Source organism: Octodon degus, unplaced genomic scaffold, assembly GCF_000260255.1.
Source record: "Octodon degus isolate 3935 unplaced genomic scaffold, OctDeg1.0 scaffold00054, whole genome shotgun sequence".
Taxonomy (NCBI): domain Eukaryota; kingdom Metazoa; phylum Chordata; class Mammalia; order Rodentia; family Octodontidae; genus Octodon; species Octodon degus.
This window is the reverse complement of record NW_004524630.1, coordinates 10,876,568-10,903,664: the sequence shown is the minus strand read 5'-3', so window position 1 is coordinate 10,903,664 and position 27,097 is coordinate 10,876,568. Positions and strand designations below refer to the sequence as shown.

At 42.4% G+C, this 27,097-nt stretch overlaps 2 pseudogenes; one reads left to right on the top strand and one right to left on the bottom strand.

Moving 5' to 3' along the window:
* The window catches only part of LOC111817303, a 10,966-nt pseudogene extending 5,930 nt beyond the window's left edge, over positions 1 to 5,036 (bottom strand).
* An 18,213-nt stretch (positions 5,037 to 23,249) lies between these two features.
* On the top strand, positions 23,250 to 24,325 carry LOC101588095 (annotated as a pseudogene).
* The last annotated feature ends 2,772 nt before the right edge of the window (positions 24,326 to 27,097 follow it).

The following is a 27,097-nucleotide window of genomic DNA, read 5'->3' as shown; positions in this document are numbered from 1 at the left end:
TTTCTTTTCTTTTCTTTTCTTTTCTTTTCTTTTCTTTTCTTTTCTTTTCTTTTCTTTTCTTTTCTTTTCTTTTCTTTTCTTTTCTTTTTTTGAGACAAGGTCTTACTAAGTCATTAAATTGTCCAGGCTGTTTCATACTGAGAATTCTCCTGCCTCAGTCTCTCAGAGTGCTGGAGCTACAGGCATATACCACTATGCCCAATTCTGTTCTCTTTTGATTAATGTCTGCATAGCATTATCTTTTGGTCTCCTCTTACTTTATCCTATGTTTTAAAGTTTGAATGGAGTTTCTTGTTGATAGTATATAGTTGAAGCATGTTTTTAAATCTACTTTCTCAATTAAACTCTCTAATCATTATATTTAAACCACTTATACTTAATATACTTTTTTGATAAGCCAGGGCTATCATTTTGTTTTATTTACTTTTAATTAAAAATTATTTTTTTATTTGGTACAGGGTCTCTCTACATAGCTCAGACTTACAGTGATCCTCCTGTCTCAGCCTCCCCAGTGCTGGTTTATGGGCTTACACCACCACATCTGGTCTTGGTGGCCAGCTCACTGTGCCCAGGGGCAGTGCTGGGGATCAAACCCAGGTCCTTGTGCTTGCCTAAGCAGATGCTTAGTCCACTGAGCTATCTTGCTGGCCCTCTCATTTTTCATTTTTGTGAAAAATTCATTTAGTTTTCAGGCATCACACAGAGCTGGGGAAAGAGGCCACCTGAGTGAACAAAGCTGCCAGAGATAAACAACTGTTACTGAGGTCCTGGGCTTCTGTGAGCTCCTTCTAGAGATTCTTTCTAAGTTCTTTTTGTTCTGAATACATAAGTGGTTAAGAAACAGGCAAAAGATAGCTAGGTTTTACATTTATTGAAGATAGGGACAGAAATCTGTTCTGCAGAGTAAGTGAGGATCAAACTGTGAGTTAGAGGCCACTTGAGCTACACAGTGAATCTAAGACCAGTCTGAACTACATAGCAAGACCCTGTTTCAAAAAAACAAATGAACAAAAATTCCATTTAAAAATCAGAGCCTTTTTAATATTTCCAACAAGATCCATTTGAATAGGAGCAAACACTTAGGGACAAGTTTACCCAGTACTGGAGACACAGCATAACACGATGCCAAGTGTGCTCCTGTAGGAACACCACTGCTTTCCATAAGGTGAATGTCACTAAGCCTGGTATTCATGGTATGAAAACAAACAGAGATAACTTCCCTGTCTTCTTCCCAGGAGGACTGTGGAGAACCCACTTAGGAGTCTGCTCAAGGCCACCTCCCGTGGCTGTCCTGATTTTTCAGGCTTTCCTCTCCATTTTCTTAATTTCATCTTGGACTGTCTTCCTCTGGATTTTCTTGTTATGTTGCAGTTTATTCCTGCAGATTTCAAATCCAAGCTCTTATTTTTCATCTGGATTTCTTCACCATTTACTGCCATATTTCAAGGTCCACTTTCACAGTTGTTCAACTCCACTTGCCTTTCCAGTGAATTAGGAATCAGTGCAAAAACCTGTTTCACTACTCCTAACTTGAGCATGGCCCACTGCAGTGACGTTGGGGAGTTCAGTAGAGCACCTCAGAGGAGAAGGCTGTCTTGGAGCTGGCACGTGTTCTTCCAAAGTCAGGACAGTATTGGGGGCTGAGTTGAGTAGAGTTCCTGCCTTGATTCCCTCCTCAGACTGAGACATAGGGGTTGTGGTCACTTCTTTTGTTTTATCTGCCTGCTGAACAAGGAGGTCATAACTGAGTCTTAGTTCTGACCTTGGGTTTTCAACAAATTCTTTCTCCTTCTGGATTCTACTGTCTTCTAGGAAAGCCTTGCCTGACCTGAGGGCTAGCAGCTATTACTGTCTCTCAGCCACTCTGGCCTTCAGGTAGAAATACTGTTCTCGGGAGATTGCTGAGTTCATGTCACAAGCTGCCATTTGAATGCTTACATTACAGCCTTTCCAGGGAGCTTCAGGAGAATAATAACAGATAATGTTCTCCCACAGAGAAAGAACCATGGAGGCTGCCAACTGCTCAGGTAGTCAGTCCATTTGGACAGTACCCCTGTATGCCCAAGCCCGCCAGCCCCTTCACTGGCTCTGGACCCTGAAGGTGGGGAGTCCTGGCAGCAGGGCTGTTGCCTAGATTGTCCCAGATGCCCATTCACATCAGAAAGTTGGCCTAGGTACAGGGGAAGCAGGGAAGGGGTGAAGAGGAGGAAGGTAAGGGGAGTTGCTTCGCCCTCTTAAAACATCAATTTACTGGTTTTAATGTTTTATCAGTTTTAGTGTAGAAATCTTATTTTCTTTTATATCTTTTAATCTTCCTTTGTTTACAATATCTTTAATATTTTGTGTATATTAAGAGCAACTTAATCGGGGCCAGGCAGATGGCTCAGTAGGATAAGCGCTTGACTGGCAAACACAAGGATCTGAGATCAAGCCCCGGTTCTGAAAAAAAAAAAAAAAAAAAAAGAGCAACATAATCTAGTGTTATAATATTTTTCCTAGTGTTATAATTTTTGTTTCAACTGCAAACCTAGTTTAGAGAACTCAGGAAGTGAAGAAAAGGCTATTGTTTTGCCTTCTTTAATTCTGTGTTGGAATATTGACTAGGGATTGTATTAAATCTGTATATCAATTTGGAAAATATGGCCAGTTTTACTATATTGGTTTTGTCTATCCAGTAAGAGGGGATATTGTCCCATTTTCTAGGCAAGTGCTTATTCCACTGAGCCATCTCCCTGGCCCCTTGTCCCATTTTCTGATATCCTTTTCAATTACTTTTTTTCCTTAGAAAGCTGTAGTTTTCTCTCATAGAGATTTTTTACTTTCATAAGTTAATTTCTTTTTCTTTTCTTTTTTTTTTTTTTTGCGGATCCAAGGGTTGAACTCAGGCCTTTGCGCTTGCCAGGCAAGCACCTATTCTATTGAGCCATCTCCCTGGTCCCTCATAGGTTAATTTCTAAGTATTCAGTTTTTCTTGGGAGCTGCTATGAATATTATTTTTCCTAATTGTATTTTTAAAAGCATGTTCTTATCTTCTGGCACTACAATATACTCCTGATTTATCTTGTATATTTTCTGCCCCAGTTCCAAAACCAACCATGTCACTGTGGAACCCTGGTCCCTTTCACCAACCAAGGATATTAAAAATCCAAAATCAGTGCTTAATATTACTTGAGCATTATTGCTTCTACTTCAGCTCAACTGACAGAGCAAGTACATTGATGCACAAGTACTAATCTGTGTATGTACAAATGTAAGAAGCCTTTCATATATATCAGATATATCTATATGAAGCTAAGGTGAACTCATACCGATGTCTCAAACTGTAACCCATCATCCCATGGATCGTTCTAGCCTTGCTTCTCTGGAACTCTTCATTCTAACATGGATAAACCTGCCTCCCACCATCTGCCATCCATTTGCTTAATTGTTCAGTTATTTACATGTATAGTTATTTTAGAACTCTTATTCTCTCATACCCCATGGGAAGCAACTTTATCATCCAGGATAGAGTAATTGTATTCTAGTTCATTTTACCGTCAGGGTTATAGATTTAGCTCAGTGACACAGTAATTCAGGTCAGCTCCTCCCCTAACTCATTCCCATGCAGGCCAGTGGAATTATTTCGCATACTTACAGAAGAGTTAGAGCCTCTTGTCATAGATTGCTTTCCACCCTGGGATTCCTCTCATGATAAATGGTTTTTTTAAAAAAATGTGCATACATGTTTAGGGTTGATCTCTCAGGTTGAGGAGCTAAAGGATTTCTGTGTATGGAAGAAAAACATCGGTGTGGGTTTTGGAGGGCCAGCGTGTCCCGAGGCAGACAGCTGCTTGCCCACCTGTCTTTACTCTTTCCCTTTCTGTCACCTCATATTCCAGTTCCTCAGATTTTTTGTTTTTTTCTCTCCGATACCTCTTGCAATGGGAAGTTACATATTTACTACATTCTTATATATGTGATATGCTTTAGCCTATGACATGTGGACACAATTAATGTGTGACTTCTCTAGGCAGATGATTTTGCAGCTGGCATGGGGGTTTCTCCTTTATTCTTTGTTACTGGATTCTATATGTTTCAAGCGGTCTTGATTCTCTGTTGGTCTTTGTTCTTGAGGGAAGACAGCATATAGCGGAGCTGCAGCTGTTGTGGAAAGCCACTGGGGTTTTACAGAGTTGGTTACTGAGGCAAACCCCAACTTTTAAAGACTAACATATCCTTTTTACTTGATATCAAAGCCACTATATTTTCAACTCACTCATCAAGTTCTGTGAACTGGGAGGCTGAGCTCTGTTGTTTGCGTTCACCAGGCTTCCTTTTTTCTGTCTGCCAGTTGTGTTCTGCCAATGGGAGGTACCAGGAAAGGGAAGAGAGAATTCAGGATATTTGTCCCCTAGAGTTTTCCACATCAACTGTGGGTGAGAGATGATTGTTTTTCTACGTATTAAGACCTCAGTGACTACCTTTTACTCTTGCTCATTAGACTCACATATACCACCATTCTGCTTTTTATTTTAGGTCAACTCTTGTCAATCTTAACATTTTCCTTAACTATCCTTTTTTTTTTTTTTTTTTTTTTTTTTCCAGTACTGAGAATCAAACTTGGGACCTTCTGCTTGCCAGGCAGGTGTTTTATGCCTTTGAACTATATCCCCGGCCCTTAACTCTGTCATTTCATTAAACTTTGTAGTTACTTCCTATGTTAGCTACTTTTTTGTTTCTATAACAAATACCTGAGAAAATAAACTTATAAGGAGGAAAGGTTTATTTTGGCTGTTACTTTGGCTTACTTCTAAAGTGTTCCTCAAAATTCTCCTGTGTGTGGAGATTGGATTATGAGGTGCTGTACTCCTCAGTGGATTCATTCATTGATGAGTTCAGTAGCTAAGTGTGCTGCTAGGAGATGGGCCTGGTTGGACACGGGACAGTGGGGTCGTGACTTGGAAGCATGTGTTCTTGTCCTTGGCTCCTCCATTCTTTTTCTGCTTCATGGCTACCATGGGGCTGAACAGCTTTCTTCTGCCATTCCCTTCTGCCATTTTTGCCCCATAGCCCTCCTACCATAAACTGAAACCAGAAACCAAAATAATGCTCTCCTTCTTTAAATTGTAGGTGTTGAATAGTGCAACCTAGCAACAAGAAAGTGGCTACAATACTGGCTCATGGTTTTGGATGTTGCAGTTCAGGGCCACTTGGCTTGCTCTGGGTCCGTGGTACCATGGTAGGAGCATGTAGCAGGTGAAAGGGAAGCATGGTGAAAGGGAAGCAACGTATGAGGAGACTGGGGTTCCATATTGCCTTCAGCGATACACTCCAGGGACCTATCTTCCTTCTACCAGGCCTTATCATCTAAGGTTTCCACCACCTCCCAATAGCAGCATGTGTTGGTAACCAACCCTTTGACACATGGGCCTTTGAGGTGCATTCAAGATCCAAAGTATTGGAATTTCCAGGAAGATGATGAAGTGGTAAGCAGCAGAGCATGAGCCTCTCTGAGATTTTCTGTCCAGACACTGGAATATAGCAATGCAAGGAAGAGAAGGAAGAGGGAAGCGGGTCTCCTGGACCCAGGAAGGATCTGAAGTGAGAGTTGAAGATCCCATGTGTAGCATCTCTGGAGTCCCTTCTGCAGCCTTCCACCTTGTTGCAACATGGTAGAAGTAAGAATGAGAAGATCAAGCTGTTGCCACCCTTAGGAAAGATCTCCCTTTTAGTGGGGAGAGCAAGAGGCAGTATGAGCAGCACTGTAATGAATTATGGTTAATACAGTATAGTATACCTGCTGAGGACATTTGCTTTAGCAGTCACATATTTGTGAACAAATGTTTGTCCCAAATTTGCAATCATTGTCATAATGTGCTGAGTCTTGCAAAAGGTTGTTATTCCAAATTCCCAAGGAAAGGAACTGCCAATTTGGAAACTTAATGACTTATTGAGGGCCACCTACAATGAAGCCTATAGACAGGTCAGGTCAGTGGACTTTCTTTCTTTCTTTCTTTCTTTCTTTCTTTCTTTCTTTCTTTCTTTCTTTTTTTGGAGGAACTGGGGATTGAACTCAGGCCCTTGTGCTTGCCAGGGAAGTGCTTTCTTTCTTTCTCTCTCTCTTAATCTCTCTGTCTCTCTATCTCTCTGTCTCTCTGTCTCTGTCTCTGTCTGTCTCTCTCTATTTTGACACAGGGTCTTGCTAAGCAGTTTGGACTCCGCAGCACTGGAGTTATAGGTGTGTGCCACCATGCCTGGTTTTGGGGCTGACATGGCACTTCCAGGATCTGGAATGGGCATGGCATGTGGTATGGGGGATCAAACTCAGGCAGGTGCTTAGGCACTTACTGGGCAGGTGCTTAGGCCGCCAAGCTATCTCCCCAGCCCACATTCAGGGGACTTTCTCAAATGGCCTCCAAAGATGTCCCACCCTGTGTCCTGGAACCCAAGAGCCCAAGAAAAGACACCTTCTCACTTAGCCAGTGCTCTGTGCACTGCCCTTGGGATGAGGAGATCACCCTAGATCCTGTGGGTGAGCACCACAGATGGATCCCTTTTAAAAGCAGGCAGCTTTCTCTGGCTGCTGGTAGAAGTCAGAGTGATTTGAGGCAGGAGCAGGCTTCTGAGCACGTTGCTGGCTTCACAAAGCAGAGAAAGGTATCATTTCATCGTGGATACTTGGTAGACCTGGTGACCACCTACATGAACAAGTTCAGGGAAAACCCAGGAAGCTAGAGGCTATTGCTTTGGTTAAGAGCAACTTGAAGCGAATGGACTCTGATTTGTGTTACCTGTGGCTGTCAGGGTTCTGGGTGCACCTGCACTTGGGTGATATGCCACCTGGCAGAAACGCTGTATGGCTATCTTCTGCAGGGTTCGTCATTCTTTAGGGCCTCACAGCCATTGTGTAAGATGATGGCACAAGTATTTTCCACAGCACGGACCAAAGATCACTGGCTGCGGGGTCCCAGAGCCAGACCCTGCCTAGAGATTTTGCTGCATGTGTAAATTAGAAGACCTGGGACAAGCCCAGAGCAACATTTCCCTGGAGCAACATTTCATAAACTGCCCCTGGTGAGAGTTTTTTTTGTTTTTAATGTATTTAGTACAGGGTCTACAGGGTCTCACTACACAGATCGGACTCATAATGATCCTCCTGTTTTCAGCGTCCCAAGCTCTGGGATTACAGGCACATGCCACCATGGCCAGTCTCAATCACTGTTTTAGCGCGCCCTGGGGGTGGGGTCAGCATGGCATGCCGGGGATTGAAACCCTGGTCCCTGCATCTGCCTAAGCAGACAGGCTCTTTAATCTGTGGAGTTATCTGGCTGGCCCTGGTGAGAGTTATGTGCCATGAATTTCAGATACTGTACTTGGGGTCAGGTAAATAGCTCAGGGGTAAGCACTTGCCTGCCACTAGAATGTTCCAGAATGTTTCTAGAATATTCCAGGCCCTGTATATGAGACTCAGCACTGAAAAAAATTTCCTCGAAATTTTGAGGAGCATTCTGAGTTAGTGCAGTCTGTGGCACCTCACTTTTATTAGCAAGTAGAACGGAGTGTATGTTGTGCGCCTGTGAATAGAAGCCTTTTCCTGAGACTGAATTGGATAGATGCCAGTCTCCCTCTGAGCCCTCCCTAGGTCAGCTAAGCTCTGCACTGCTTTACTCAGCTGATTACAGTTCCCTTATTCACCAGCCAAGTTGTTTCCTTATGGGGAGAATCTAAATATAATTTCAGTCAATTATCTCATGCTTGGTCCCAGTGGAGAAGGAGGAATCTACACTCTGAATAATTCAAAAGTACGTGGTCTGTAGATGGTATGGTTATAGTAAAATCTGGAACTTAGCATTCTAGCTTTTTTGCTCAGTAGAAGCTTCAGCCATTTGTGCACATGGCCTGCTTCTGCAGCCTGTGCTTGAGATGCAGTTGCTCATTTTGAATCATTTATTCTAATTCTTGTGCCCTGGCAGATTGACGGCAGGTCTTTTAAAGATAGTGTAATTTAAAAATTGCTTATGTACACAAGGAAACCTTGGATGGCATGCACCATGCATTTCAGGAATTGGGGAATTACAATAAAAATAAACAGGAGTATAACTATCTGCCATATCAATGGGATTTGAAACAAAGTTACTCCCTGCTCAGTGAAAGAACATTTGATCTGTTCAGGCTGAGGAGGAATCTTTGCCAGGTGGCGGCCATGCATTAAGGAGGATTGCAAACCAGAAATGAGCCCCAGCATGGTTTGATCTACTCAAAGCCATTTGTAGTGATAAAGTATTTTCTTTTGAAAAAATAATGAAAGCCATGTCATCTCTGGGACAGCGTTATTTCACTAGTCTCTCCCACTCTCTTAACTAGTATTGGGAAGAAAATGCTTTCCTCTTGAAATGGCCCATTCTGACCTGAAGCCTTAACAGTTTGCAAATACCAGTGAAAGAACAAAGATCTGCACAGAAACACTGCCCTGTAGGAAGTGGGTGGAGGTGGCCATAGGGACGCCAGTGGTCACTTAGCCCCTCTGTTAGTGAGCTGTGGCTGAGAGGCAACAGGATGCAGCTAACTTAGGCCTTGTGAATATCTGCGGCAGCCTCTTCCAGAGGACAAGATGGGGATTCCAGGCTGCAGCGAAGACGACAGAGACTGGAGGTTGCTGGTGGCTTTGTATGACTTGGAGATGTATTTCTAGTTTGATAAGTTTCTATGAATCCAAGATTGTTTTCACGTGGTTGTGGATCAGAGGCTGCCAGTTCACTTGTAATTGGATATTGGGGATATGTATAATTTAAGTGGAGAGGATGTAGTGTGTGGTAGGGAAAGGATATACTATCCAGCAAATACCTTTAGGAAAAGTGCTTATCTGCTGGGGAAAAAGTTAGAATCCAGTCTCCTCCCAAATGCAAAAGTGAGTTCTGTATGAAACACACTGGTGGCGCCTGCCTGTAAGCCTAGCACTCAGGGAGCCTAACGTAGGAGGATCGTAAGTTCAAGCCCAGCCTGGGTAACTTAGTGATTTAGGGAAGCTCTATCTGAAAATAAAGAATATAAAAATGAGGGCTGGAAATCTAGTTTACTTCACAGGCTCTGGGTTCAATTGCCAGCACTGGAAAACAAAAGCAAACCCTACAACTTCATAAAACACTAAGAGAAAATACAGAGGGATTATTTTCATGATTTCTGGTTTATGAAGAATTACTATGTAAGACACAAAATCCAAACACCAGAGAGGAAATGATCAAAGGAGCTGACCAACACAACCATAAGTGAAAACCTGAACTATTCTGATCAGTGAATGACATTAGAAACAAAGTTGAAGCACAAGCCATGAACTGGAGGACTCTATCTGCTGGGTGGATCTAACAGGGTAAAGGGCATGATTGTGATAATTACAGGATTTGCACAAATCAAAGGAAAAAAAAAAACAGAGAAAAATAATAGGTGGAACAAGGTCAAGTCCCAAGGGGGAGAAGTCCCCTGTATACGAATGATCAAGAAACTTTGTAAAGATGTTCAGCCTCCCTAAACGCTAGGGGAATGTAGGTAAAAACAGTGAGATTCTATGCTTCACTCGGTGATGGGCCAGTGCAATGAAGGCAGAGATTCTATCTGGGGTCAGTGGGTCATAAGGAAGGGTGCAGTCACATCCCATCGATGCCATTCATACAGCTGTTTGGGTGGCACTTAGGCAACAGTTATCAACATCTGACAGGATGTGGAAAAATTTAAAACGAACATTTTGGTCCACTTCCATTTTTGAACATAGTTTACATGAATGTTTGCAATGAACCCAAGATGAATAAACAATAAAATATACCTTGGTTGATTACATAATGAAAATTGGAAGCAGTGCTAATGTCTGTTAACAGGAGAAGAGCAAAGAATTTTTGGCATATTCATATGTATTATGAAATATTACAGGACATTGCAAATCCTAAGTTAGATATAGTGGTCCTCCCTTATCCATGGGGAATGTGTTCCAGCTCCTTCATTGGATGTTTGAAATCTTGAATGGTATCAAACCTAAATGAAACATTTTTCCCTTATATACCCTGCAATGTTGCCATGTGGTACCAAAATTAATCCATCTTTCCACATTTCACACTATAATGTCACTTCTTTGCATCCACCTCTGTGTTTTGGGGGCCATTATTCAGTAAATACACAAATTGAGTAAAACACAAATGCTATATCAATTGTCAATCTGATAACGGACTTGGCTACTACGTAACCAGTGGATGGGTAGTGTACATGGCATGGATGCTCTAGACAAAGGCCTAATTCACATCTGACGCAGGATGAACTGGAGTGGTGAGATCTTTCATTGGGCACAACTCTGCTTGAGCTCTCCCTGCTTGAGCCTCAGGCTCCATGACTAACACCACACACTGTCCATTCAGAAACAAGGAAGTAGTCAGAGATTCTTCCTTTTTGTGTCCATACTTGGTGGAGTTGAAGCCCAACTCTTAGTTTCTGGTGTCTCATGAGCCCAGCCTAGTCTGTGTTTTGTATCCAAAGCCATTGCCTTGTTAGAGTCACATTTCTTGGCCTGGTCCAAGGGAATGGTTTTCTAAATCAGCTTGCTTCCTCCAGTCTTTCTTTTACTAAGATCATTGTACTGAAGTGTCTCAATGGAAACTCTGTCTCAAAACCTTAGTAACTGTCTGTTAATTTTAGGATAAGATACAGAGCTCTTTACTATCTGGTGTTTACCTTTCCTTTCATCCTGATATATTCTGTGCATATACACAAAATGATTATGGTTATTCTGATAGGCTGTGTTCTCAAGCCACCGCTTACTGATTCAGAAGATATATGTTGAATACTCTCTAAAAGTCTACCAGTTATATCATGTTTCCACTCTCATGGACCTTACATTTTAGCCAGGGATACAGAAAGTAAATGTGTGGACACAAAGAGGATCATTTAATGTAATGACATAAATCATCAAGAAAATGAGAGGATGATACAACAGCAAAAATCTGGCATAAGAAGGTGTCCTACTCTAGCCTGTGATGCTTGACCTAAGGAAACCCTATTCTAAAATTCTAGGACAGAATATGCCAAGAAGAAACAATTAAGAGCTTCCCTGGCAAGTGCGAGGGCCTGAGTTCAATCCCTGGTTCCACAAAAAAAACAAAAAAAACCAAAAAAAAACAAAAAAAAAAAACAACAATTAGAACAAAGGCCCTGTGGAGAGAAAAATCTGGCATGTTCTAGTCAGAAAGAAGGCCAGTGGTACTGAGTGTAATGAAGGAAGATGTAACCTCATAATGCTTTGGGGCCATGTGGAAGAAATCCCAACTTATATTGACTTAAATCATAAGGAAATTGATGTTCTGTGTTAGGCAGTCAGAAATGCCATATCATCAGGGACCCAGGGAAGATTTGGGGGGACATTTTAGATTTCTCTTTCAATACCCCACATCTCATGATCCATCTTTCTGTTTTGCTTTCATCTTTCTGGTGATTGCTTAGTAAAGAGTCCAGAAGAAAAATGAACCCCATGGCTTCCTGGGGTCAAATACAGCCACAACAAATACCTGGAGGTAAAAGGGAGAAGTTCTCATGGCTTCCTCCTGAGAAGAATCCTCCCTGGGTTCCTATAGACTGTCTCCCAATTATCCCTTTTTGTGCAGTGGTGTGTGCTCCTCTTGACTGTGGCCCAAGTTAGTCATCTGTGTGGCTTGGGCGCACAGTTGTCAGCTGTAGTGCTCATGGCAGGTTGGGGTGTAGACATGCATGCTTGTGTGGGAGGGATGGTGGATATTTCAGTAAATGCAATAGGAAGCATTGGAAGTTTGAGTGCACTGAACAGTTTGTCACTGTCATGATGGTGGAAGAGTCATAATGTTGTCTTCCACAGACTGGGTGAGGATAGCTAAGCACCTGCTGGGCATGGTGCTGAGAGGATGGTGCAGTGTTTTAGAGAGAGGAAGAGGTAGGTTAGAATGAGAGCAACAGCTGCAGACAGGCTTGGCTTCAGATTTGCTGGAGGTGTGTATGGAACTTGCCAATGTAGAGGTAGGTGGTATAATTAGGAAAGAGAAGGGAAATAAGCGCCAAAAATACCCCACTCCAAAAAAAAAAAAAAAAAAAAAAACCCTCTAAATTTTTTTTATGAGTAATTGGCTAATGGTATTCATGAGATGTGGAGTATTATGGCTTAGATCTAAAATGTCCCCCACCCCCAATTCTCATGTGTGTGGAAGGTGACTGGATCCTGGGAGGGCTGTACCCATCAGGGGATTCATCTACTAATGTGTTCTGCAGCTGAATGTGCCATCAGGAGGTGAGGCCTGCTTCTAGGTGGGTCGCTGAGGGTGCGACCTGGAAGGATATAGTCTTATCCTGGGATCCTCCCTTTATTCTCATTACAGCAGCCTCAGTGAGGAAAGCACCCACAAGAAAAGCAGAAAACAAAGAAACAACAACAACAAAAAACTTTTATTGTGAGCTCCAGACTGACATCCTAGACCCTTGGGTTAGGACTTTACAAACATGTCAGCCCCCATTTGTACTTTACCTCCAGGTTATATACTTTTCTGATTTCTATCATAACCACATTACCTCATTACTTCATTTTCAGGAATTTTACTACAGTGTCACACAATTGCCGCAAGGTTTACATTTCCCAGACACTGTTGACCATTTGCCTGTCATGGGGCAGTGTGGTTTAATGTATGTCCTATTCCCTAAGTTGTTCTAACTATTTGTTCCTATTTTATGACCCTGGTTTTCTCTAAGTGGGTTTATGGTTAGCTACATGGGAGGGGGTGAGGGAATGAAGTGTTTTTCTATAGTTTAAGTGAACTTAAGTGACCCCCCCTTCAAATGAAGTTAAAAAGAAATGGAGTCTCTTACCCCATCATGCTCTGCTTTCTTGCCTCAATGTGTTGAGCACCTTTTTCTCCACCATGCCCCTCTGCCATCCTCTTTCTGGTTTGGAGCCAGCCAGCCAGCCAGCCACTAAAACCATGAGTCAAAACAAATCTCTCCTCCTTTAAGATGTGAGTGTTGAGTATTTGGTCCCAGTGAACAAAAAGTCACTAAAACACAACTATTGGAAGAAAAGTGGGTTATGAGGGCCTGAGGGATAGTTCAGTTCTTACCTGGTTGGTTCAAAATTTCTATTAAGTACCACTGAAGAGGAATCAGAAGATGGTAACAGATTTGAGTACAGAGTTCAGAGGAGGGATGGAGATAGGAGAGGCTTGAGTGGATGCAATCCAGCAATGACACCTGCAGCCTCAACACTGGGGGAAGACAGCTTGAGTGACAGAAGGGAAGAGGAAGCCCTGGGATGCCCAACAGTTAGGAGACTACAAAAAGAAAGAGGGGGAACAAGACATATACAAGGGGAAGAGCCAGGAGGAATGAGCAAAAGCAGTCACTCTACAGGGGCAGTCATCAATGGTTTCAAATGATCCTGAGAGAGCAAATTCTAAGAAAATAAATAAGAACATGGGTTCTGTGGGAGGCTCAATAACTCCACGCCTCCAATCCTATTGCAAGTGGTTTTCTGGGTTCCTGTGAAACTGCCATATCATGACTCTGCGCCATGTATCCCTTAATGGTCACCTGAGTGCCTTTGACCTATAAAATTCTCTTGGTGCATCAGCGTCATTAGTGACGCTGACTTCCTCTTCCCTACCTCTGCTGAGCTAAGCTCCTAATTCTTCTTACCCTGCCTATTTCCCATAAGCCTCCTGCTATGCCCCGGAGGTGGGACTTCCTGTCATAGCCCGGTTGCCTAGTTACTCGTGCCTTTTACCCGCCGACGTCATTTCCCTTTGCCTCCACTATGTATACCCAGCACCTCCCCTGAATAAACGAGACTTAATCAGAATCCTGTCTTGTCTTCATTTCTCACGTCTCCTGTCCTTTGTCCTCTCCTCAATTCCCCCCTCCACTCCCAGGTGACCTTTGTTGACTGACCCGCTGGCTCGGGACAGGTAACCTTAAAAAGCCTTTTTTAATGGAGAGGTAGACAAAATTCTTACTGGAATGCACTGGGAAGAAGATGAGAAGCATAGGGTTGTTTACAGTTTGTAGACATCACCAAAGAAGTACACTTTTGTGGCACTAAAAGTATCTTAATTACTTTTCTTGTAGCTGAGACAAAATGCCCCACACCCAAAGTTGAAAGAGGAATGGTTTATTTCAGCTCATAGTTTGTAGAGGTCTCAGTTCATAGTTGGCTGGCTCCAAGGCAGTGTGGCATGTTAGAGGGGCATCACAGAGCTCATGGTAGGCAGAAGGCAGCAAAAGGGGCAAGCATCAGCCCTTTTCTGTTCCTTATACTTCTGTTCCAGGCTATATACCCTTAGGGTGGGTGGCACTCACATTCAGGATGGGCTTTCTCATTTCTCATGCCAAGAATTATGTTATATTCAATGGACCAATTTAGTAATCACACACAGTTGATCCCAGCATCACACACTTACTCCCAGCATCGCACACTCTAGATCCAGTCATCTTTGAGTCCCCACCTCCACCCCATGACAGATGGAGCCTTTGGAAGGACATTTAGATACAAACCATAACTGTGGGTAGTGTGAAAAGAAAGATTTATTGTAGGGGGCACCTTGCACAATTGGTGTAGGAGCTCAGGAAGCCAAGGTCTGGAGAGGGATGGTTGGATGATCGAGATCACCAACCAGGGCCAGTGGGGAGCTCTGGAGACGTATGGACCACTGCTACATCTGAGCCAGTAGTCAGGAGAACTGTCTCATTGATTAAAGTTTTCACCTTCCCCGTCCTTCACTTGACTGCTCTCTAATCATTTTTTAAAATTCACTGGCCAAAAGGGCTGGGGATATGGCTCAGCTACATAAGCACCTGCCTGGCAAGGCCAAGGTCCTGAGGGTGATCCTTGGTGCTGCAAACCACTGCCCCCATATGAAACAAAACAAAACAAAACAAAACAAAACAAAACAAAACAAAAAATTACTTGCAAAGAAGAGTCAAGATGTGTTAAATATATGCTCCTCCTCCCTAAGATGAATATAAATTTCATGTATTGCAAGCATGCACCAATAAAATAATATTTTTAAAATAGAATTTTAAAATTTAGAGAGAAGTAAATTTACTGGAATGACATTTCCCCAGAAGCCTTTTTGGAACTTTCTGGTACTTTATCTGGATGAGGCAACTGGTTCTGTGTGCTTTCATGGTATCCTCCACTTACCTCTGTCATTGGCACAGCTTCTAGGGATTAACAGGTGTCCCTACATATTTGTGGCATTAAATTGAGCCCTGCTTCTGAGATCATGAACTCCTGTGGTTGTTCACATTCACTGAGTGAACACATAGATGGATATAGATGGGAGGAAGGATGGATAGACGTGTGAGGGAGTGAACCAAGTCAGCACTTTGAATAAACCCTACAAGTTATGCACCTTTTAAGTACACATTTACTTTGCATTCCTTTTACTTAGGTTAACTGATCACTTGATGTTCAGAGTTCTGGGACTCCAGGAGCACACTATGTAAGTGCCTTCATTTCTATATATCCTTTATGTCTCAGTCTGGTTTGTGTTGCTGTAACAAAGTATTTGAGGCTGGTAACTTACAGAACAAAGAGGTTTATTTAGCTCACAATTCCAGTGTTTGGAGGGTCTGTACTGCATGGTGCAGTGTCCTGATGAGTCTCCTACCTGTGTCACATATTGCCAAGCAGAAAGAGAAGCCATATATCTGAAGGTGTGAGGTAGCCTTATTTTATAGTAAGAGCTAATTCACTGGAAAGGACAAATGTACAGGTTTGAGATGTGAACCACTGCTGTGATGCAGCACTGACTCACTCGTGAGGGCAGAGTTAAATTATGTCCTCTGGGGGCTGGAGAGATGGCTCAGAGGGATAAGCACTTCCCTGGCAAGCACAAGGGCCTGAGTTTAATCCCCAGTTCCGCAAAAAAACCCAAACAACAACAACAACAACAAAACTAAATTATGTCCTCTGCATCACCTTTTAAAGTTCTCTTCACCTCAACTGTGAAGAGAACTTCACAGTTCACACAGGGGACCAAGCTTCTAGTCTGTGTCCCTTTGGTGGCTGTATGAGTCAACTTTCTGGTTGCAGGACACAATATCTGATACCCATGGCTTAAAGGAGGAGAATTTGGCTCACAGTTCAGGGGGTTCAATTCATGGTTGGCTGACATTTCTTGATAGAGTAAAGCTGCTCACTCCATGGCAACCAGGAAGCAGAGAGATAAGGGAGGAGCTAAAAGGGAGGCCAGAGGCTCACCTCCTTATACCCTTCAAAGGCACTGCCCCCATACACCTCTTCCCACCAGGCCCCACCACCTAACAGTAGGCTCAGCTAAGAACTCTCATCAGTAGATTACTCCATGGGTGAGCTTGGTGCCCCATGGTCCAAACACCTACCCAAACCCCACCTCTTAACACACGAGCCTTTTGGCAGACAAACCAAATCTAAACTATGGTTCTTTGTGATATTATATTTTTGGTCATTTGTGCTCTGTCATTAGCTTTCCAAATTATTTTCATGTGATGGTCCCTGCCAACACTTTAATTGAGCTCTTTGGATATGCTTTTCCTAATTCGACTGTACTGTTAAATGCTACAGTATTTGAGCTGCAAATGTATGCTAATGTTCAGGAAGTATGGCATTTGTACTTCAAGTAAATTGTGTGGAGACTCATGAAAGGAGTAACTTGTGAATTCGTGTCCTTAGTGTTGTTGCTTGAGGCAAATAAGGGCAGAGCTGGAAATCTCTTGCTGGGTGAGGAGGTGCATCTTCAGCTTTGTCACAAGGAGCAGCTCTGCTTGTCTAATACTCTCTGAAGGCTGCTCTTTGCGCCCAGAGTTTCCTGATGTCATGGAGGAAACAAAGGCCTTTTGTGTGATCCTTAGGTAAGGTGCCAGTTCGGCCAGGCAAAGACAAAGGGATATTTAAATAAAGTCTCCAGACATTCACTGAGCCTCAAAATTACTTCTCCAAACTTGCACATTGCACAACATTGCAGAGCTTCAAATGTCTTTCTGTAACCGGGAACTGGCTCCAGGATGCCTTATGTTGTAATTTTTCTTTTTGTCATGGGGAGGGAGTAGGGAAGGGATTAGTTGTCTTTTTTTCCCCTTCCAGAGAACTGCCAAAATAATTTTGACTCTCCCAGATGAAGTCAGTTTTAAAATTGTGGTTCTCTTGAGGTTCATTTGGAAGAAGACAGAGCAATTCTGAGAAACCAGTGGTGGGGCTGCCAAGACGCTCCTTGTCCCTGGCTGTGGCTTCTGTTTCCCTGCATTGGGGTCAGCTTGGGAACAAAACTGCAAGCTGCAGGAGTGGAGGGCCTGGTTCAGATACTTGTCTTTGCTCACCTGAGAGCTCACGGTTGTCACTTTCATTTGCTGACTGGAATCAGAGTAAGACCTAGGGTAGCTGTTCTGGACTTGGTCCTAAGTTGGTTGCTGCCGCCTTTCCCCGGGGGACACCTTCCTTCTACTGAGAGATACCTGAGAAAGCAGGGGCTTAGATTAGTGTTGGAGGTGTTCAGGAGTTGGAGATCACCACAGCATTGTCTGTCTTCATGTAGGATTTGGAAACAGGTGGGAGGGGGTCGTGGCAAGGTGCAACAGAGGATAACTCAAGGTTTATAAGAGCCATATGATTTCAAAGTTGCACAGTGCTGTTAGTCAGTGGAAAAAGTAGTGGAGTCAGACTGACCCAGAGGGCCCTGGTCAAGCCAACCAGTGTGTGTCAACTCGAGACATTGGCTGGCCAGCATCTTTATACCCCTCGGGGCAAGGCAACACATTTGAAATGGAATTTCAAGAAAGAAAAGCAAGACCCAGAATTCTTCCTAAACACCTGGTTCAAATAACAAGATCAGAGGGCCTGGCTCAACTACTTGTCCTTGTTCACATTTAGCTTCCAGTTCTACACATTTAGCTTCCAGTTTACTCACCTGGGCAATGAGGCTATTGTAAGGACTAGCAGGTTCACATGAGAAGCACCGCCCAGCCGTGTCAGCTGGCTGGAGTAAGTGCAAACATCGTCATCTAATGCAGAGCTTGCAATTTAAGCTAAATACACTGGAATTCCAGACAGCTGGTTGATTTGACCAATGGCATAGTGTTCAGTGGCAGAATTCAGAAACAGATCATCTGCCTGAACTTTTTTCACTTTATCCACTACAATTCTGATTTTTTTTTGGTTAAGTCCTTATGAAGGAGTAAAATAAATTATTTTAATTAAAAGTTTTTGGGGATGTTTAATATCAAAAGACTAGGAGGCGAAAATGAGACATTTTCTAGGTGAAACCTCTGCAGGCTGCAGGCAGTGGTGTGGCTGGCCTGCCTGGGTTGACACCACCTAGACACTGCTCCTACGGAAGGCATTCTTAAGCATTGTGTGGTACAGTCCCTCTCAGTTTACTGCTGGGAAAGGGCTGGCAGTCACCATCCCTGTCTCCGAGATGCTCGTGGCCTCTTGGAGAAGGCAGATTAGGGATTAAATCATTCACACACCACTTAGTAAACTAGCACAGACCCAGTACACATTTGATTATGGCTGGTGCTCAATAAAAGGGAGTCATCATTTGAGTGGTTTTCATTGGTCACATGGATACTGGCATAGAACTGGCTGATCAGTCACCCCAAAAGCCCTCCATACCGCGAGATCTTCTTGGCACACTAAAGTGGAGTGGGGAAGTGAAGTTCTGAAATTGTGATGAGGACTACCTTAAACTGCACACATCAGAGTCTAGCAAGAATTATCTCACTGAACGCAGAGGTTAAGAGCTGAAACTCCAGAATCAGACTTTCTGAATTTATATCTGGACACTGCTGCTTCCTTACTGTGTTGTGTTGGGAAAGTTACTAATGTTCTCGAAGCTCAATTAGGTCAGTTGTACAATGAGAATAATAATAGTATCTGCTTCAGGGGATGAGATGAGATAATACTTGGAAGTTTCTAGAAATATCACAGAATAAGGAAGCAATTAATGCTAGCCATTGTTAGTTGTAACCTCTCTCAATTCTTACCCTATCCAGTGAGATAGGCAGGGTTGGCACTGTTACTCTCATTTTGGTCACATAACTTGCCCCAGGTCATAAGATCAAAAATGAAAAGCACAGTCTTCAGAGTCCTGTTTTAGTATGTTTTGGTGTTTTGAACCTCTCAAGACAGGAAATATTTAGTGTGTAGCCTCACTAAGGTGAAATTAAATCCCAAATGTGAGTGTTACATTTCTTCCTCTCCCAGAAATATCAGACCGTGCCATTCTTGGGCCATGAATCCTGCAGTGAGCTCCAATTTCTCCCAAGCTACATACACATTCTGCTCACCAGCGAGTCCGTTCCCACCAGACTCAGTTATGAAACTAGCACCACAAGTTTCTTCTGAATAAATGGTATTATGGTTAAATAGATTTGGGAAACAAAGCTACAAGATTTCTGTTTAGAAATTTGCAATATGCATTAGCATACTGTAGGTTAAAAAGTCATGCTGAGATTTGTTGAGCCCAGGGTTTCTTTTTTTGTTCACAAAGTTGTATTCACCAAAGCAGTGCTGGGTGGGGTATGTTTTGGGAAGCACCGCGAGACTGGTTTATCTCATGTGCTAGAATTTGGATGCACACATCCACCCATCCATGCTCATTCTGTCATAGTAATAGAATATTTAATGTGCATCAGGATCTGTGGTGGGCACTGGGGATACCATGGAAGTTTCTAGAAAACTAGAAACTTGCATGGTGAGTGAAGCAGGCATGGTTCCTGATACGTGGCGTTTCCTTTTGTGGACTGTGCAGGAACTAATCAAGTCATCAAATGACATCAGTATCCAGCTGTAAATGGAGCTAGGAAGCATGGAGAAAACTGTCTTGTGATACTGTTTAAAGGAGGACATAGATGGGTGCCAAGGGGTTGGGAATAGCTGCTGCTAGGGAGAGAGACTCCGGGGCAAGGGAAGAAGACATTCAGAGATTGCATGTGTTCTTGTAGAAGGGCTGAAAGAAAGCCAGAGTGATGGGCAGTGAGGATAAGGACAGTGGCATCTGGGACAAGCCTGCAGAGGGAGGGCCAGGCTGAACAGGCTATTATAGAAAAAGGGCAAACTCTGACACAGGCCTTGGCAATGATGCTGGGTACTCCACCAAAAACTCTGGCTACAAAAGCGAAAATAAATAAAGTGATTATATCAAATGAAAAAGCCTGTGCACAAACAGGGAAATAATCTTTAAAATGAAAAGACTGCCTACAGATTGGGGAAATAATATTTACAAATCAAATATCAGATAAGGGCAAATATTTGAGATTTATAACAATCTTACAAGAGAATATCAGCAAAATAAACTGATTAAAATATGCAAAAGATATTTCCCCACAAGGAATATAAACATTATGTACTGTAGGTATATACTAATGAAAGAATACAAAGTTATAAAAATAGTCCATGAATGCAAGTTATAAAAATAGTCCATGAATCCTTGAAAAGCTACTCAGTAGCAGAAAAATTCAAATTAAGATTATTTATTGTTTAAAATTTGGTACAGGGTCTCATTACCCAGCTCAGACTCACAGTGATCCTCCTGTCTCATCCTTCCCAGCACTGGGATTATAGGCGTGCGCCCCCATACCCAGTTTCAGGGTCAGCACGACACGCCCCAGGTTCTGGGGGCATTGAACCCAGTCCTTGTACTTGCCAGTCAGGCAATTAGACCACTGAGCTCTCTCCCCAGCCCTCAAATCAAGATCATTATGAGATATTTCCTCATCTCTGTTAGGATTATCAGGAAGATAAGAGATATCACCTGTTGGTGAGGCTATAGAGAAAATGGAATCCTATTTTTTGTATACTGTTGGTAAGAATTTAGCTTAGTGTAGTCATTCCAGAAAATAATATGGCAGTTTCTAAAGAAATTAAAAATAGAAATATCATATGACCCAGTAGTCTGTCATTTAGATGGATTCCTAAAGGAAATAAAAATTACTACCTAGTGAAGATAGCTGTACCTCACGTTCATCACAGCATTACTCATAATAGCCAAGCTATGGAAGCAAGGTAATACAAAGTAGAAGGATGGTTAGAGAAAATAGGCACAGGCATACAATCACCACTGCATATTCAGCCTCGAAGGAGGACATCCTGCCATCTGATACAACAAGATGGACCTAGAGGACATGATGCTAGGTGAAATGAGCCAGACCAGGAAGAAAAATATGGCACAATCTCACTTATATGTGGAATCTTAAAAAACTCCATATGATAGAGAGCAAAAGAGTCATTACTAAGGTAGGAAGATGCAAGGGCAAGAAATGGGTGATGTGGGTCAAAGCACGGAAAGTAGCAAATAAGTAAGATGCACAAATCAAAATATATAATATACAACATGAGGACTATAGTTAATAATAGTATATTGTTTTCTGGGATTTTACTAAGTGAATAGATTATAGCTACTTTTATCAGGGGGTGGGAATTAGAACTATGTGAGTTGATGGCTACATCAACTTGTTCCATTATAGTAATCATTTTATTATATGTGTTTTCTTATAATATCATATACATGTATATGGGGTGTCTCTGTTACTTTTCTTTCATTGCTGGGACAAAATACCTGACACCCGAAATTAGGGAAGAAAAGGTTTATTTAGCTCACAGTTAGTGGAGATTTCAGTCCATACTCAGCTGGCTCCAAGGCAGAGGGCAGCAGTTCATGGTGGTGGAAAATAGCAAAGAACAAAGGGAAGAGCAGCGGCTGGGGCAGCTAGCAAGCCTCTCTCTCTTCCTTATATTTTATACAGGCTATCCCCTCTCCCCCCCCAGTGTGGGTGTAGCACTCATAGCCACAATCCCAGTATTGGATCATGAATTAATCAAAACTCCAGAAGCCTCATGACATGACTGCATGGCGCTTTGGGGGGACAACTAGACACAAACTATAACATGGGGTATACACCTTTCTTTTTGCCTCAGCATCCAGTTTTGCTAGGTCTATCAATGGACAAGGGGATGATGCATCAGATGATGGCTTTTATAGAAAAGAAAAGAATAAATCATACTAGGAAAGAAGTTGAGTGAATGAGAAATAGAAGTTCATAATCACTGGAAAAACAAGGTGACAGGAATTTGAATATACCTTTTAATAATAACACTTGATGTCAATGATTTTTAACTTTCCAATTAAGAGTTACAGGTTGGCAGTTTGCCTCAAAAAACAAATTTCATCTATATGTTCTTTGTAAGAGACTCACCTTTTCTGGAAAGATAAACACAGGCTGAAAATGAAAATATACTCCAACCAGGAGGAGTCTGAAAAACAGGAGGAATAGCTATACTTATATCTGACAAAGTTGATTTCAAACCAAAGTTGGTCAGAAAATATAAAGAAAGTCACTACATTTTGGTGAGGGGAACAATTCACCAAAAAGAGATAGCAATTGTAAAAATATATGGACTGAATGTCAGCACACATTTTTTTTTTTTTTTTTTTCAAAATTTTATTGATAAACAGCAATGAGACAGTTTCAAATCAAATCGGAAGTACAGTTTCAACAAATAACACACTGCATATATTCTTCTTAGTGGTTAATTGCTGTATAAGGTGCGGACTTGAGATCCTATTTACAAACACCATTAGAACAAATCATTCTATTCATTAAGAGAATGTAAGTATATATCTATCCCAACCACTTTGAATACACAGATACAAAATGGACATTCATAGGTATACCCCATTTTTTCTAAGTTCCATTATTTGAATATTACAGGTGTGTAAGCTAAGCAAAATATTCCAAAAGAGTCCAGTAGCCCATAATAGCATTGAGTCTTCTGTTCAACTGGCAATGTCAGAAATTATTGACCTGAGTCCCCCACAGCTCAACATGGCTTTACTTCCTATATTTTGTCTTCATACTTTTCTACTGGATGGTTAAGACCAAGGTAAAGCAGGACCTGTGCAACAAGAATTGTAGCTTTTTGGTCTGAGAAGGTCAGTGAAATCCCCTCAGGATTTATCCTGAGATCCTGTGCCTCAGATTGTAGAACCTTTGTCACTGTCAGCCATGTGGATGAGTCACGGCCATTGCTTGGAGCACACTCATTTTCGTAGAACAAATACTACCTGACAGGAAAGGACAAAGAGACACTAATATAGTCAGCACGGTGGACTTTGAATCAATAAAAAATAGTAGGGTTAAACTTCACTGCAGATCAAATCAGTTAATGGGTATTTACAAGCTGTTTGATCCAGTAACAAGAGATGCTTCTCAGCAGTCCGTGTGACCTTTCTCCAATATAGACCATGTGTGAAGCCATGAAACGAGTATCAGGAGACGTGGGCTCCACTTGGAGGAGCCCCGGGGGGTGGGGGTGGGGTGCGGCTCGCGCTGTGCGTTGCAGGCCTGGCACGCTCTCTCTCTGCGCGCTGCACATGAAGGCGGCACATGCCGGCGACAGGGAGTACCACGCGCTCTGCGACGCGGGCGCTGCCATCAGCTGCTGTCGCGTCTCCTCCTGTAGGTGAGGCCAAGGCTTCGGGCTGGTGGAGCGCATGCTGGGAGCAGGCAGTGTCCTCAATCAATCCAACAGCATATTTGGCTGCATGTTCTGTTCACTCCAGCCGCTGCTAGGTTGCTTGCAGGGCCGCTGGGCCTCTGCCCTGCTGGTGCTGAGTTCCCGGTATCCCTTTATGGTTCTGCTACTTAGCCTGGATCCTGTTCTTCGTGCTCTATGATTTCTGCATTGTTTGCATCACCGCTTATGCTGTCAACGTGGGCCTGTATGTGGCTTAGCTTCCGAGAGATCCGGGAACCCCAGGGCAAGACCAAGGGCACTGGCACCTTACCCCAAACTAGGATGACTTCATCTGCTTTGCTCTGGTCTAAACCTTGCCCAACCAGGCCATGTCTGAGTCCCTTAAAGGCCCTGCATTCTTGCCACCCCATCCACAATCACACACAGGAAAGGACCAAATGTGCCTCAGACTGTTTCTCAAAGGGCTGGTTTCTGCTACCGCCTGGGGAGGGAAGTTTCTAAGCAATAAAATTTCCTAAATAAGTTAAAAAGAAAAAAAACCCGAGTATCAGTAAACACAGAATTGAAATCTCATTCATTCTAGCAGATCATAATGAAATCAAACTAGAGATCAACAGCAGTGGAAGTTACATAAACACATGAACACTGAATAACACATTCTTGTGTGTGTGTGTGTGTGTGTGTGTGTGTGTGTGTGTTTTTTTTTTGCTGGTTGTCAGATCATCTCTTTATTGACTTATTTTCTTATGCTCCTTAGCTAGTTGGGCATTCGACAACACCATTGTTGATGTCATCTATGATGTCATGAGGGTGCCAGCTGTCCACTTTCAGCCCACAGACTGAGCGGGCCCCAGGATATCCTTAATGGTTCTAGAAGGTTTTCTAGCTAAAGACTGGTGCCGCATCTGTCAGGCAATGTTGACAATTTCATCAAAAGTGATATTGCTGCTGTGGAATAACACACTCTTCAATGGTCAGTGGGTCACAAAGGAATTGAGAAAAATTAAAAAAGATCCTAGAGCAAATTTTAATGGAAATACAGTCTATCAGAATCTGTTGGACATGGTGAAAGTAGTTCTAAAATGAAAGTTGATAGCGGTGTCTAGCATAGAAAATAGTGATCTTAAATAAGCAAATGATGCATTTCAAGGACCTAGAAAGACAAGAACAAACCAAACCCCAAATTAGTACAGAAATAATACAGTCTTAATGAAGTTAAGACAGAAAAATTACAAAAGACTAACGAAACTAAATTAATTCTCTGAAAATATAAACAAGATCGATAAATATATAGCCAACCATAACAAAAGAAGAGGAGGCCCAAATTAATAAAATTAGAACTGAGAAAGGCAGATATACAACAGACACCCCTGAAATCCAGACGATTATTAGAAATTACCTTGAAAGATTATAATCTAATAAACTGGAGAATCTAGAACAAATGGATACATTTCTAAACAAATATGAGCTACCAAGATTGAACAAAGAAGATATAAAAAACCTAAATACAAAAAAACCCCCTAAATAGACCAATAACAGTGAAATTGGTGCAGTAATAAAATTCTCTTAATCAAGTAAAGCTCAGAATTCATTTGGTTTATTGTTAATTTTTCCCAGCCCTTTAGAGAAGAACTAACACCAATGGTCCTCAGACATTTTTGTGTCATAGAAAAAGAAGGAATGCTTTCAAACTGGGCGGTCCCCAGAATCTCCTTAATGATTCCAGAAAGTTCTCTGGCTAAAGACTGGTGCCGCATCACCCTATTGATACAAGGAGAAAAGCTGATCTCGGGTGGGTGACCTCCAAATGATACAGGGGAAAAATGATCTCCTGACCTGACCTGGACAAATTTGTGTTCTCTAAAACTGAAGAATGAATTTTGGGAACAAATGGAGGTTATGAGCAGAATAGATTTATTGAGGGAAAGAAAGCTCCTGTTCAAGAGAGGGGCAGGAAGGGGGCCCAAGCGGGTTGTCCCCGGGAAGCTTTCTCTTCCAGGGACTTTTATGGCATAAAACCTTGTGGGGCTAAGGTGGAGGAAAGGGGAACTCGCTTAGGTGGATGTGGGGTGGGACAAAACTATGGTCAGCCAATGGGATTACAAGCACCATTGCTCGGATAAAATTGATTATGCCCAGGACCAAATGGGGAAGGGAGTCATGTAGCAAGCGGGCACGAATGTAAAACAAGACTTTATCTGTTAGCCATCAGAAAATAATTCTTTCTGGCTTTCTCAGGGTGAAGATCAATCCCTGATGCCAATATTTAGGGAGGTTAGCATTTGTTTGATCTTTGGTCTTTAGGTCTGGCTCACAGCAGGGGCATCTGCCCCTCTCACAGTTGTGAGGTATCTTGTCTGCTGTGTTATCTCATTTGAGGGCCTGGCCTGTCTGACTGCCTATAATATTTCTACCTAATTTGGCTGCCTGCAACACTGTGAAGCTAACATTACCCTGATACCAAAACTACCTAACGACAAAACAAAAACAAAAACAAAAACAAACCCAAAAAACCTATAGATCAATATTTTTGATAAACATAGGTACCAAAAAATCCTCAATATGTTTCTTGCAAACAATTCAACAATATATTAAAATGATCAGTCACCAAATAAGTTTCATCCCATGGATACAAGAATGTTTCAATATACATAAATCAGTCAATGTAATACACCATACAAGTAGAACCAGGATAAAAATTATATGATTATCTCAACAGAGGCAGAGAAAGCCTTTAACCAAGTGCAACACCCCTTCATGATAAAACCTCTGATAGAAACAGGCATAGAAAGTTCTTACCTGAAACCTGTAAAAGCTGCTGTTCCAGCTTGTGTCCAGGTGTTTTCTCTAAGCCTCATGCAGTCGTAGGTGGGGCTTTTTCAGACGTGGTTGGATCTAGAGTGTGTGCTGTTGGGTGTGGATTGCTAAATTAGTCCACTGATTGGTTTGGCATAGTTCTGGGTAGGATTCTGGGTGCTCCACGCTGGGTGTCAGTGCTACTTGCCCTAAGGGTGGGCATCCTGGAAACAATGTGAGGGACAGAAGGAATCTGTGGCATTTAGCTTGCCACCCTTGTTTTTTTGCATGCCTTAAACTATTTCTCCTCCGCGAGGCCCCTCTGCTCAGCCAGCCTGCCTTGGAGCCAGCCAACTGTGAACCGAAACCTCTGTAATCTATGAGCTAAGTAAACCTTCCCTCCTTTGGTTTTGGGTGTCGAGTATTTTGTCTCAGCAATGAGAACCAACTCACAGCCAGCATCATACCGAGTGGGGAAAAACAGCGTTTTCACCCTCTCTGGGAGCTACGCAAGAATGCGCACCCTCTGCACTCTTGTTCAGTACAGTAGTTCAACATTAGCTACAGCAGTCAATCAGAAAGAAATAAGAAAGATGCAAAATAGGAAAGGAAGAAGTCAAATTATCCACGTTTATAAATGATAGGATTCTTTATATACAAGATCCCCCCCAAAAAAAATGCACCAGCAACCTTTTAGATATATCGATAAACAAATTCAGCAAAGTTGCAAGATATAAAATCAACACACAAAATTATCAGTATTCTTGTATGCCAGTAGTGAATCCAGTGTAAAAGAAACAAGAAAAGCAATTCCATTCA